This window comes from Bubalus kerabau, chromosome 1 (assembly GCF_029407905.1).
Source record: "Bubalus kerabau isolate K-KA32 ecotype Philippines breed swamp buffalo chromosome 1, PCC_UOA_SB_1v2, whole genome shotgun sequence".
In the NCBI taxonomy this organism is placed as follows: domain Eukaryota; kingdom Metazoa; phylum Chordata; class Mammalia; order Artiodactyla; family Bovidae; genus Bubalus; species Bubalus kerabau.
In genome coordinates this window covers 224,974,404-224,984,427 of record NC_073624.1, presented here as the reverse complement: position 1 = coordinate 224,984,427, position 10,024 = coordinate 224,974,404, and the positions used below count along the sequence as shown (strand labels likewise).

The 10,024-nt window shown below is 38.9% G+C and overlaps 1 pseudogene; it reads left to right on the top strand.

Annotated features, from left to right (window-relative positions):
* Positions 1 to 514: 514 nt before the first annotated feature.
* LOC129630252 (nicotinamide phosphoribosyltransferase-like) lies at positions 515 to 6,166 on the top strand (annotated as a pseudogene).
* The last annotated feature ends 3,858 nt before the right edge of the window (positions 6,167 to 10,024 follow it).

The window sequence follows — 10,024 nt, the reverse complement described above, 5'->3', positions numbered from 1 at the left end:
CTCTTTGTGACCTACCAGGCTCCTCCCTCCATGGGATTCTCCAGGCAAGAGTACTGGAGTGGGTTGCCATTTCCTTCTCCGGGGATCTTCCCGACCCAGGGATCGAACCCAGGTCTCCCTCATTCCATGCATACGCTTTAACAAAACATAAATGTAACATCTACCAAATATGTAAACATCAGGTATCCCCCACTCAAGTTAATAAACACAACATCACCAGCACTCTAGACGTTCCATATAGTTAGCACACTGGAAGAAAGACTGGGTGTGCTAAGTAGAAGCAAGGGAAATATAAAAGAGACCCAAATCAAACTTTGTTGTTGTTGTTCAGTGACTCAGTTGTGTCCAATTCTTTGTGATCCCATGGGCTGCAGCATACAAGCTTCCCTGTCCTTCACTATTGCCTGGAGTTTGATTTATAAAACAAATTTATAAAAATGAAAATTAAGGTCTTAAATAAAAAAATCACTGGATAGGATGAACAGTAGAATAGACATTGCAGAGTAAAAGAGAGATGAACTTTCCAGATGACGTCTTTAATGAAAAGGGATGGAACTACATTCTTGAGAAATATGATGGACATCTTGCAACAGAGGTAAAAACTGTTCCTGCAGACTCTGTCATTCACAGAGGAAGTGTCTCTTCACAGGAGAAAACACAGATTCAGAGTGTTACTGGCTAAATAACTAGATTGAAATGATTCTTGTTCAGTCTTGAAATCTAACCACAGTGGCTACAAATGCTAGAGAGCAGAAAAAAATATGGGCCAAATATTTATTGCAAACTTCTGATAATCTAAAAGATATGGTATACGAGTTATGTGACTTTGGCTACAGTGGAATCTCTTTAAAGGGCTGCTAGCACTGGAGCTTCTGCTCACTTCGTTAATGTCAAAGGAATAGACGGAGTAGCAGGAATTGCTTTAATTAAAAATATTATGGAACAAAAGATTCTGTGCCAGGCTATTCTGTTCTAGTAGTAGAACACAGTACCATAACAACTTGAGGTGAAGATAATAAAAGGATGCTTTTGAATATAGAGAAATAGAGTTTTTATCAGTACCTAGATCTGTGGTCTGCAGTAGCTATAACATTTATAACGTGTGAAAGAAAATAGTAGTTAAGAATATAAGACATTTAATTGTACCGAAGTGTGCAGCAGCACCACTAACAATCATAACTGGTTCTTGAAATCTTCTTGACCTTGGTACTAAAGACTAGGATATTTTAGGTAGGAAGTTCTGCTACTGAGAACTCAAGAGCTGTAGGTTGCTTCCAACCTCATCTTAGAATTAGTCAATCTGTTGTTTTGTTGCTGTTAAGTCACTAAGTCGTGTCCAGCTCTTTGCAATCCCATGAACTAACTACAGCATGCCAGTCTTCTCTGTCCCTCACTATCTCCCAGAGTTTGCTTAAACTCATGTCCATTGAGTCAATGATGCCATCCAACCATCTCATCCTCTGCCACCCGCTTCTCCTCCTGCCTTCAATCTTTCCAACATCAGGGCCAATGGGATGGTACAAATATAGTAGCTTAAAAGAGACTGTGGAAGGTGAAATAAAGGAAGGTGAAATAAAAAATCAGAAAAAAAAATGGAGTATTGAAAATGCTTTCTTTGGTTTTGGTGGAAGCTTTGCTACAGAAAATAGCAAGGTAAAATACTTGAATTTTTCCTTTAAGTATAGTACCATTTTTAATTACTTGGGCTTGGGATTAATGTCTCTAAGGATTCAGTTGCTGATTCCAACAAATGACCCAAATTATCTTTGCAAAGGACACCAGCAGGGCATTTTGTTGCATTTTTTAAAAAAGTAAAGGCTACCCTGAAGAATGAGGTCAAGATTTTCTCCATATTGTCTTCAAGAATGAGATGACAACAAAAAGCTATTCATTTGGTGGAGTAATAAAAAATGCTAAGCTCGATATGGAATTAGAAACAGCATCTAAGTAGGCTTTAAGACTGGAAATATATGTGTATGAATACAGATACATTACACATGCATGGATCTGTGTGGTTTCTTTGTATTTTATGATACATTGCAGTGAAATTATTCATTAGTTTATGAATATATTGCCCTTTCATTTTCCCTTCAATGTTTAGGTGATCTCAAATTAAGAAATTCTACATTTAATCATGTAAAAGATTAATGCTAAAGTAAGCTTTTTGGCCTTTGCCAATAAATAGTAATTCAATCCAGTATTGATCTTTTTACAAGTTACAGAGCTGAACAATTTCTGTATATAACTTGAAGACTATAAAATAGACTTGCACAAAATTATCACAACTGCTTCATGTTTATATTTAACTTATATTTTTGTACAAGCAAGATTTTATAAGATATATTTAAAGTTTAATGTTTTAGCAATCTTTCCAACTTTTTCATGATTTTTAGGAATACAGACTTTTGAGAAAATAATGAAACTAAATTATTGCCTTTTGCCCATTAGCCAGCAAATAAAATATGGCCTTAACAAAACTGTGTCATTGTATGGTTTGAAAATTATGTCAGGACATATCCAATAGAATTACTAACCTCCATGCCTCTTGTAGAATACATATTAATCTTTCTACATTGAAGAAAATAATGGCTGTGACTAGAAAGCCAAGTCACTACATAGTGATTATATATGCTGGCTGTGATATCCTACCACTGAGAAATCAAATTTGAAATGCAATTTTATATGACAGAAATTGCTTATGGCTCTAATATGCCAAGAGTTTTAAGAGATAATGTTTTTTAGAGAGAAATTCTGCTTCCACTATAGATTATGTACATAAATGTAAAATTTGACAACAGTAGAAGCAGTGTGTTTTAAAGTAATTGAACTTCTGAATTTATTTTTCATATTCTATAGTCAACATGACTACAATGAATTACTGGAATGATTAGTAAGTGTACTTGTTTTAAATGTTTTGATCCTGTTATATTTTTCATTAAGGTTTCTAAAAATTAAATTGGATATTAAATTTAAAAAGATTACTGAGCTTGAAGATATAGCAATAGGAATTGTTTTAAATAAAATAGAGAAAAAGTACTGGAAAAAATAAAAAGCATCAGTGAGCAGTGGGACAACTTCATGTACCATTGTATATAAACACTTAGAATTAGTCTCCACAGAGAAGAGAGTAAAAAAAGGAAAAAAAAAAAAAACATATATTAGAAAAAAATAGCTGAAAATCTTGCAGAGTTGATAAAAACTGTATACCCACAGATTCAAGAAGCTCAACAAAACCTAAGCATGACGTATGGGCACTGCCATGTGTAAAACAGAAAGCTGGTGAGAACCTGCTGGATAGCACAGGGCACTCAGCTTGGTGCTCTGTGATGACGTAGGTGGGTAAGAGGTACATATGTATACTTTTAGTTGATTCATTTATTTTGCACTGCAGAAACTAGCACAGCACTGTAAAGCAACTACACTCCAATTATAAATAAATAAGTAAATAAAAAATTTAAAAGGAAATATGAAAAAACCTATTTTTGTTCTTCTGGATATAACATGTCTATTTGCATCAGAAGATTTTCTTTCTTCACTAGTTTCAAACAACTTGATTAAAATGCACCGTGGTTTAGGTTCTTTCATATTTCTTGTTATAAGTATTTTGCATAATTAGTGATTATTTTGATTGCTATAAGTAAAATTTTGCCCTACAAGAATAAACACATTGAGGTCCTAACACTGAGTAACTCAGAATGTGACCTTATTTGGAAATAAGGTCTTTACAGAGGTAATCATTAAAAGAAGGTCATTACAGTGGGCTCTAGTCAAGTATGACATCTTTATAAAAAGTAGAAATGTGGACACACAGACAGGAAGACACAGAGGGAAGACAACGTGAAGACATACAGAGAGAATGTGATACAGAGAACTGGGGTGATGTATCCACAAGCCAGTGAATGTCAAGGATGGACAGAAACCCATCAGAAGGCAGGAACAAGCAAGTGGAGATTCTCCTCAATGTTTCAGGGGAGAAGGGCCTTGCTCACACCTCTTCATTCTTAGTAGCCTCCAGGCATTTAGTGTATGTGAGATCCTGGAAGTGCACTGAAACAAGTGAGACCAGGCAGTCCCCAGGAAAGTTGGACCACTGGATATTCTTGCCAATTCTTTCCCTCTCCAGGGAGAAGGCAGGAACTGAGGCCATTCACTTATTTGTTTTGTGCTAGAAGGGCTGCAGTAATGATCTACATGCTACATCAAACCACCATCTCTGTTCTTACCAACCTTCCGGTGGCTAGACTATATTCTTTTTAGACTATATTTGGCACACTGAGACAAACAAGACAAAAGCCAGCCCTTAAGCAGCTCCTCTAAAAGTTGGTGCATTTGCCATGTGGTCCAACTCTCTTTCCCTTCCCAGGGAAAAGCTGTGACTTGGGGTTTTGCATGCCCTTACTCTATGCCAAAGCCTTTGACTGTGTGGATCACAATAAACTGTGGAAAATTCTGAAAGAGATGGGAATACCAGACCACCTGACCTGCCTCTTGAGAAATCTGTATGCAGGTCAGGAAGCAACAGTAAGAACTGGACATGGAACAACAGACGGTTCCAAATAGGAAAAGGAGTACGTCAAGGCTGTATATTGTCACCCTGCTTATTTAACTTATATGCAGAGTACATCATGAGAAACGCTGGACTGGAAGAAACACAAGCTGGAATCAAGATTGCTGGGAGAAATATCAATAACCTCAGATATGCAGATGACACCACTCTTATGGCAGGAAGCAAAGAGGATCTAAAGAGCCTCTTGATGAAAGTGAAAGAGGAGAGTGAAAAAGTTGGCTTAAAATTCAACATTCAAATGACAAAGATCATGGCATCCAGTCCCATCACTTCATGGGAAATAGATGGGGAAACAGTGTCAGACTTTATTTTTGGGGGCTCCAAAATCACTGCAGATGGTGACTGCAGCCATGAAGTTAAAAGACGCTTACTCCTTGGAAGGAAAGTTATGACCAACCTAGATAGCATATTCAAAAGCAGAGATGTTACTTTGCCAACGAAGGTTCGTCTAGTCAAGGCTATGGTTTTTCCTGTGGTCGTGTATGGATGTGAGAGTTGGACTGTGAAGAAGTCTGAGCGCTGAAGAATTGATGCTTTTGAACTGTGGTGTTGGAGGAGACTCTTGAGAGTCCCTTGGACTGCAAGGAGATCCAACCAGTCCATTCTGAAGGAGATCAGCCCTGGGATTTCTTTGGAAGGAATGATGCTAAAGCTGAAACTCAAATACTTTGGCCACCTCATGCAAAGAGTCGACTCAGTGGAAAAGACTCTGATGCTGGGAGGGATTGGGGGCAGGAGGAGAAGGGGACAACAGAGGATGAGATGGCTGGATGGCATCACTGACTCGCTGGACGTGAGTCTGAGTGAACTCCGGGAGTTGGTGATGGACAGGGAGGCCTGGCGTGCTGCGATTCATGGGGTCGCAAAGAGTCAGACACAACTGAGTGACTGAACTGAACTGAACTGAACTCTGTGCTAAGCCAGAAAGAGAGGTTATGCAGAGTGCTAGCCCAAATTACCATCTGTGTTCCTGTTCTTGCAGCTAGAGCATCCCAGGTCCTCTAAGGGTTACATGACCAGCAAAACACAAGCTAGTCCTTCAGGATCTCCTAGAAAAGTTGAAGCAATGTACTATAGTCCAACTCTTTCCTTCTCCAGTGAGAAGCTAGGAGCTGCAGTGTTTCCCTCTGATCCGTTGGCACTATACCAGAGGTAGGGATTTGGCAAGAAGGTGTCTTGGATTTCTCTTCTGGTTTCAATGGGTCTGATTTTACACTTTCCCAAAGTATAAGAACTTCTCAACTAGCTTCTGGATTTTCCACCAAGGGAATTTTTCTCTGAATGGTTGTTGAATCAGCATGTTTATTGGTGGAAGGAAACTCCAAGATTTATTTATTCTCCCATCTCACTGACATCATCCTCTAAGAGCCAATGTTCTTAAGCAGCTCTAATTCACCATACAGAGTTCCTAAAAGTACTTAAGGAAACTGCAATTTTCTGCTAAGGATCCTAAAGAAGTATTGACAAGACTATTGGAGTACAGATTATTATTGCCAGTCTAATTCCATTTCCTATTCTAGAAGTCCAGAGAAAATCAGATTACAAACCAGTAACATGTGGGAAATGTTTGGAAAAGGCCTAGTAGGGCATGCTTACTGATTGAATTCTAGTTATGTAGCATTTGGCTATACTCTAGTTGGCAAATACACTTTACAAAAATGACTTTATTCTCCTTAAGCAGGAGGCAATGGTATACTGATGTGTGTGCATTCTTCCCAACTTCACTTTCAGTGACATCACATTGACACTTGAAATCAGCTATGATGGGAGCATTACACCATGGAAATTGGCAAATGTTATAGATCAGGGATTTTTTTTTTCCCCCTTTGGAAAATCAGCTGTTGAAGATTTCCCACTACAATATTTGGAGAACTGTGAGTCTAAAACACTATGAGCTTTTGATGTTGAGACAGAATTTGATCTGGTCTGCAAACCTAACAATCCAGAACCCTTACCTCCAGCTACTTGTTCTAACCACCAGGGTCAGGTACCAGGCAATTAAGGGCAGCCTCTATGACCCAGAACTACTGAAATTTTCACAAGACAGCCAATACTAAGCCTGTAGGTAACAAACTATCTTCTTAATGACAATCAATTCCTGACTGTTGGCCTTACCATACCTAAATCATAATAAAATCTCTATGAAAACAGCATTTATTTGGGAGTTCCCTGGTAGCCTAGTGGTTAGGATTCCAGGCTTTCACTGCTGTGCCCTTGGGTTCAATCCCTGGTTGGGGAACTGAGATCCTACAAGCTGCATGGTGTGCCCAAACAATCAAACAAAAACCCCCACAGCAGTTCTTTGAGAAATGCTCTCAAGATAAACACATTTGAGGAAGAGATAGAAATAAATTGGAAAGAGAGAGGATTTACCTATGATTGAGTCCCAAGAAAGGCCTGAGTCAACTCCACAGAAATGGGAAGAAGTGAGATGACCCTTCCATGTGGTTGCCTTTAAGGCAAGGGGCCCAGGTTTCATAACCATATATTGATCAGTGTAGGGTGCATCCAGATCCTAGAAAGGGGCTTGTCCTTGGGCTTTGAAGCAACTCTTTGGCTGAGAGCATCACCCAGAGAGGGATTCTGCTATTTGCTGTTAGTCATCAGTTTTCTTGGCAGCTGAGGGAAGCTCTTTTGTTCTGAGAGATGGCTGGGGAGGTGTACCCCTGCATGCACTACCTAAATGGAGGATAAACTCAACTACCAAATGCTGTCTACCTTATACGATTCACGAGTTTTCTGACGGAGTCAACATCATTGAGAAGAATAAATGCTGTAGCTGAAAAGGTGCTAAAAGTTCATGTCAAGACTCAGATATTTCAACCCTGGCAGAAAAATGAATGTAAAATAAATTAGCCATTTACAACTTTGCAAAACCTAACATACTGTGAAGATTTATCAGCTGGATCATGAAAAAATATGGACTCTATTCAACAAAGCAATTAAAAATGAACACTGGTGAAACTGAAATCCAAATAAAATAAGCTTCCAAAGTAGATGAAATGCAGAAATAGAAGTTTATTGGATCTCTCTTGCTCTCCCTCTCTCCTTTAGAATTCTGTATGTTAATTTATAAAGCTGCTAGTTCACTTTCATGCATTGGAGAAGGAAATGGCAACCCACTCCAGTGTTCTTGCCTGGAGAATCCCAAGGACAGGGGAGCCTGGTGGGCTGCTGTCTATGGGGTCTCACAGAGTCAGACACGACTGAAGCGACTTAGCAGCAGCAGTTTGCTGAATAGAATAAGGCAATTGACAATGGCTAGTAAAGCTCCTCATCCCCCAAGAAGAAGGAACACAAAAGCATGTAGCCAGTGTGGATTCTGAGTGGATTCTATGCAGCAGGGTGATTCTAAGGAAATTTTCTATTATTTCCTGGTTGCTTTCTTTCTAGAAATTAGAGAATAAAGCTTGTGAAATCCACAATCACCATTCTTTATTCTAATAACTGATGATAAAAATAAAATATTAAAAAGATATCCTAGTTGAGCTACAAAGTTCTATGGATTATTCTGTCAAATGAATGGGAGACAAGCAAGAGAGAATGGGCTGTATTCAAGGAAAAGTTAGCAAATGTATACAGAAAAGGCAAACACTCAGATTTCATAAGAATTCAAGGAAACTACTGCAAAGGAAGAGAGGGAGCTAGTCAGGGGAGCAGTGAGAAGTGAAGACACTTCACCATGAAGAGTTGAATATGTGGAAGCTTCCCTAGGGACAGGGCTTCCCTTGTGGCTCAGACGGTAAAGCATCTGCCTACACTGTGGAAGACCTGGTTCAAGCCCTGGATCGGGAAGATCCTCTGGAGAAGGAAATGGAAACCCACTCCAGTACTCTTGCTTGGAAAATCCCATGGATGGAGGAACCCGGTAGGCTACAGTCTATGGGGTCACAACGGACACGACTGAGCGACTTCACTTCACTTCTTCCCTAGGGACACATCTTCTTTAAATAAAACACGTTGTTTAAGTGCAGTGGCTTAGTTACATCTTGATGCTTTCCTTCCACACTATTTCAAATATCTGTGTACCTACAGCATCCCTTACTTGGATCCGCACAATCCAGCACACATTTATTGTTCTGGTCCTATTCTTAATGAAAATGAAAGTGAAATGTTAGTAGTTCAGTCATATCCAACTCTTTAGGACCCCATGAACTGTAGCCTGCCAGCCTCATCAGTTCAAGGGATTCTCTAGGCAAGAATACTGGAGTGGATAGCCATTCCCTTCCCCAGGGGATCTTCCTGACCCAGGGACTGAACCTGGATCTCCTGCTTTGCAGTAGATTCTTTACCATCTGAGCCACCAAGGAAGCCCTATCCTTGCTTCATCTTGAGGAAGGTGAAGAAACAAAATTCGCTATTAAAAATAGCTAACATATTTTGAGCATTTACTATAAACTAGACTCAGCAAAAAATCTCTTTAAACTGTCACCACAGTTCTTTGGTGAGGAACTTACTATTATTTCCACATATGGATGAAAAAGATGAAGTTCAGGAACATTAAGTACTGTGCCCATGGGTATGAGTCTGTAAACTAGTAAAAAAGATTAGAACCATAGTCAATTTAACTGCAGAGTTTGAACTTTAAATCTTTTTTGCTATTGTTTAATCTATAAGGAGAGATTCATTATTACTAATAGAATTCAAGAGGAAGGAGAAATTGATATTGTCATTGAATGATTAGCTGGAATTAGAGTTAAAAATGGTATTTTTAAGGAGGGAAAATATTTGTACAAAGACATAAATTCAGAATATTGTATTCTGTTCCAAACAGCTAATGCAAAAAAGTGTGTGCTTTTCTCCTGTTTATTGGCATACTTTGGGAACACAAGTGGATACTGTATCAGGAATTAATAGAAGATAAGATTAAGGCAAATTATTCAAGCTCAATATATTCACCTTTTCCTTTGTTTTAGTTACTGGATTTTCTAACCAGAGGAGAGTCTTGGTTCATAGCCCTTAAGCATATCCTTCAGTGAGGAACTGTCCCAAAGGAGATAAGAAACAAGATAAAGTTATTGTCTTAGAAATTACTGATCTTTAGGGTTATCTCTCCTCCCTGAATCTCCCAAAATATTCTCAGGCCTAATGGTGCCACTCAGGAGAGCCAGAAATCAGGTTTTCAATCATGCTAGCCAAATCTCTGACTTAACTGCTTACTCAGACCATCCAATGTTAAAAAGGTTGGGGGTCATTTTGAGTGGGGGTTCTTTAGCTAGCCTGAGTGATACAAAGGGATTTCTGGAGTCTTGACTAGGGTACAGAAGTAGACCAATACGTCATCCGAATTTCTGATGTCCTTTCTGAGCTGCCTTCACGTGGGTCACATATCCCTAAATACTACAGACAATCCAGCATGGAGAGAGAAAGAGAATATTTGAGGCAGTTCAAATTCCAGACTAGAAAGTAACAGAATGACTTTTACACCACACAGCATCTTTGCTGTACTTTATCCCC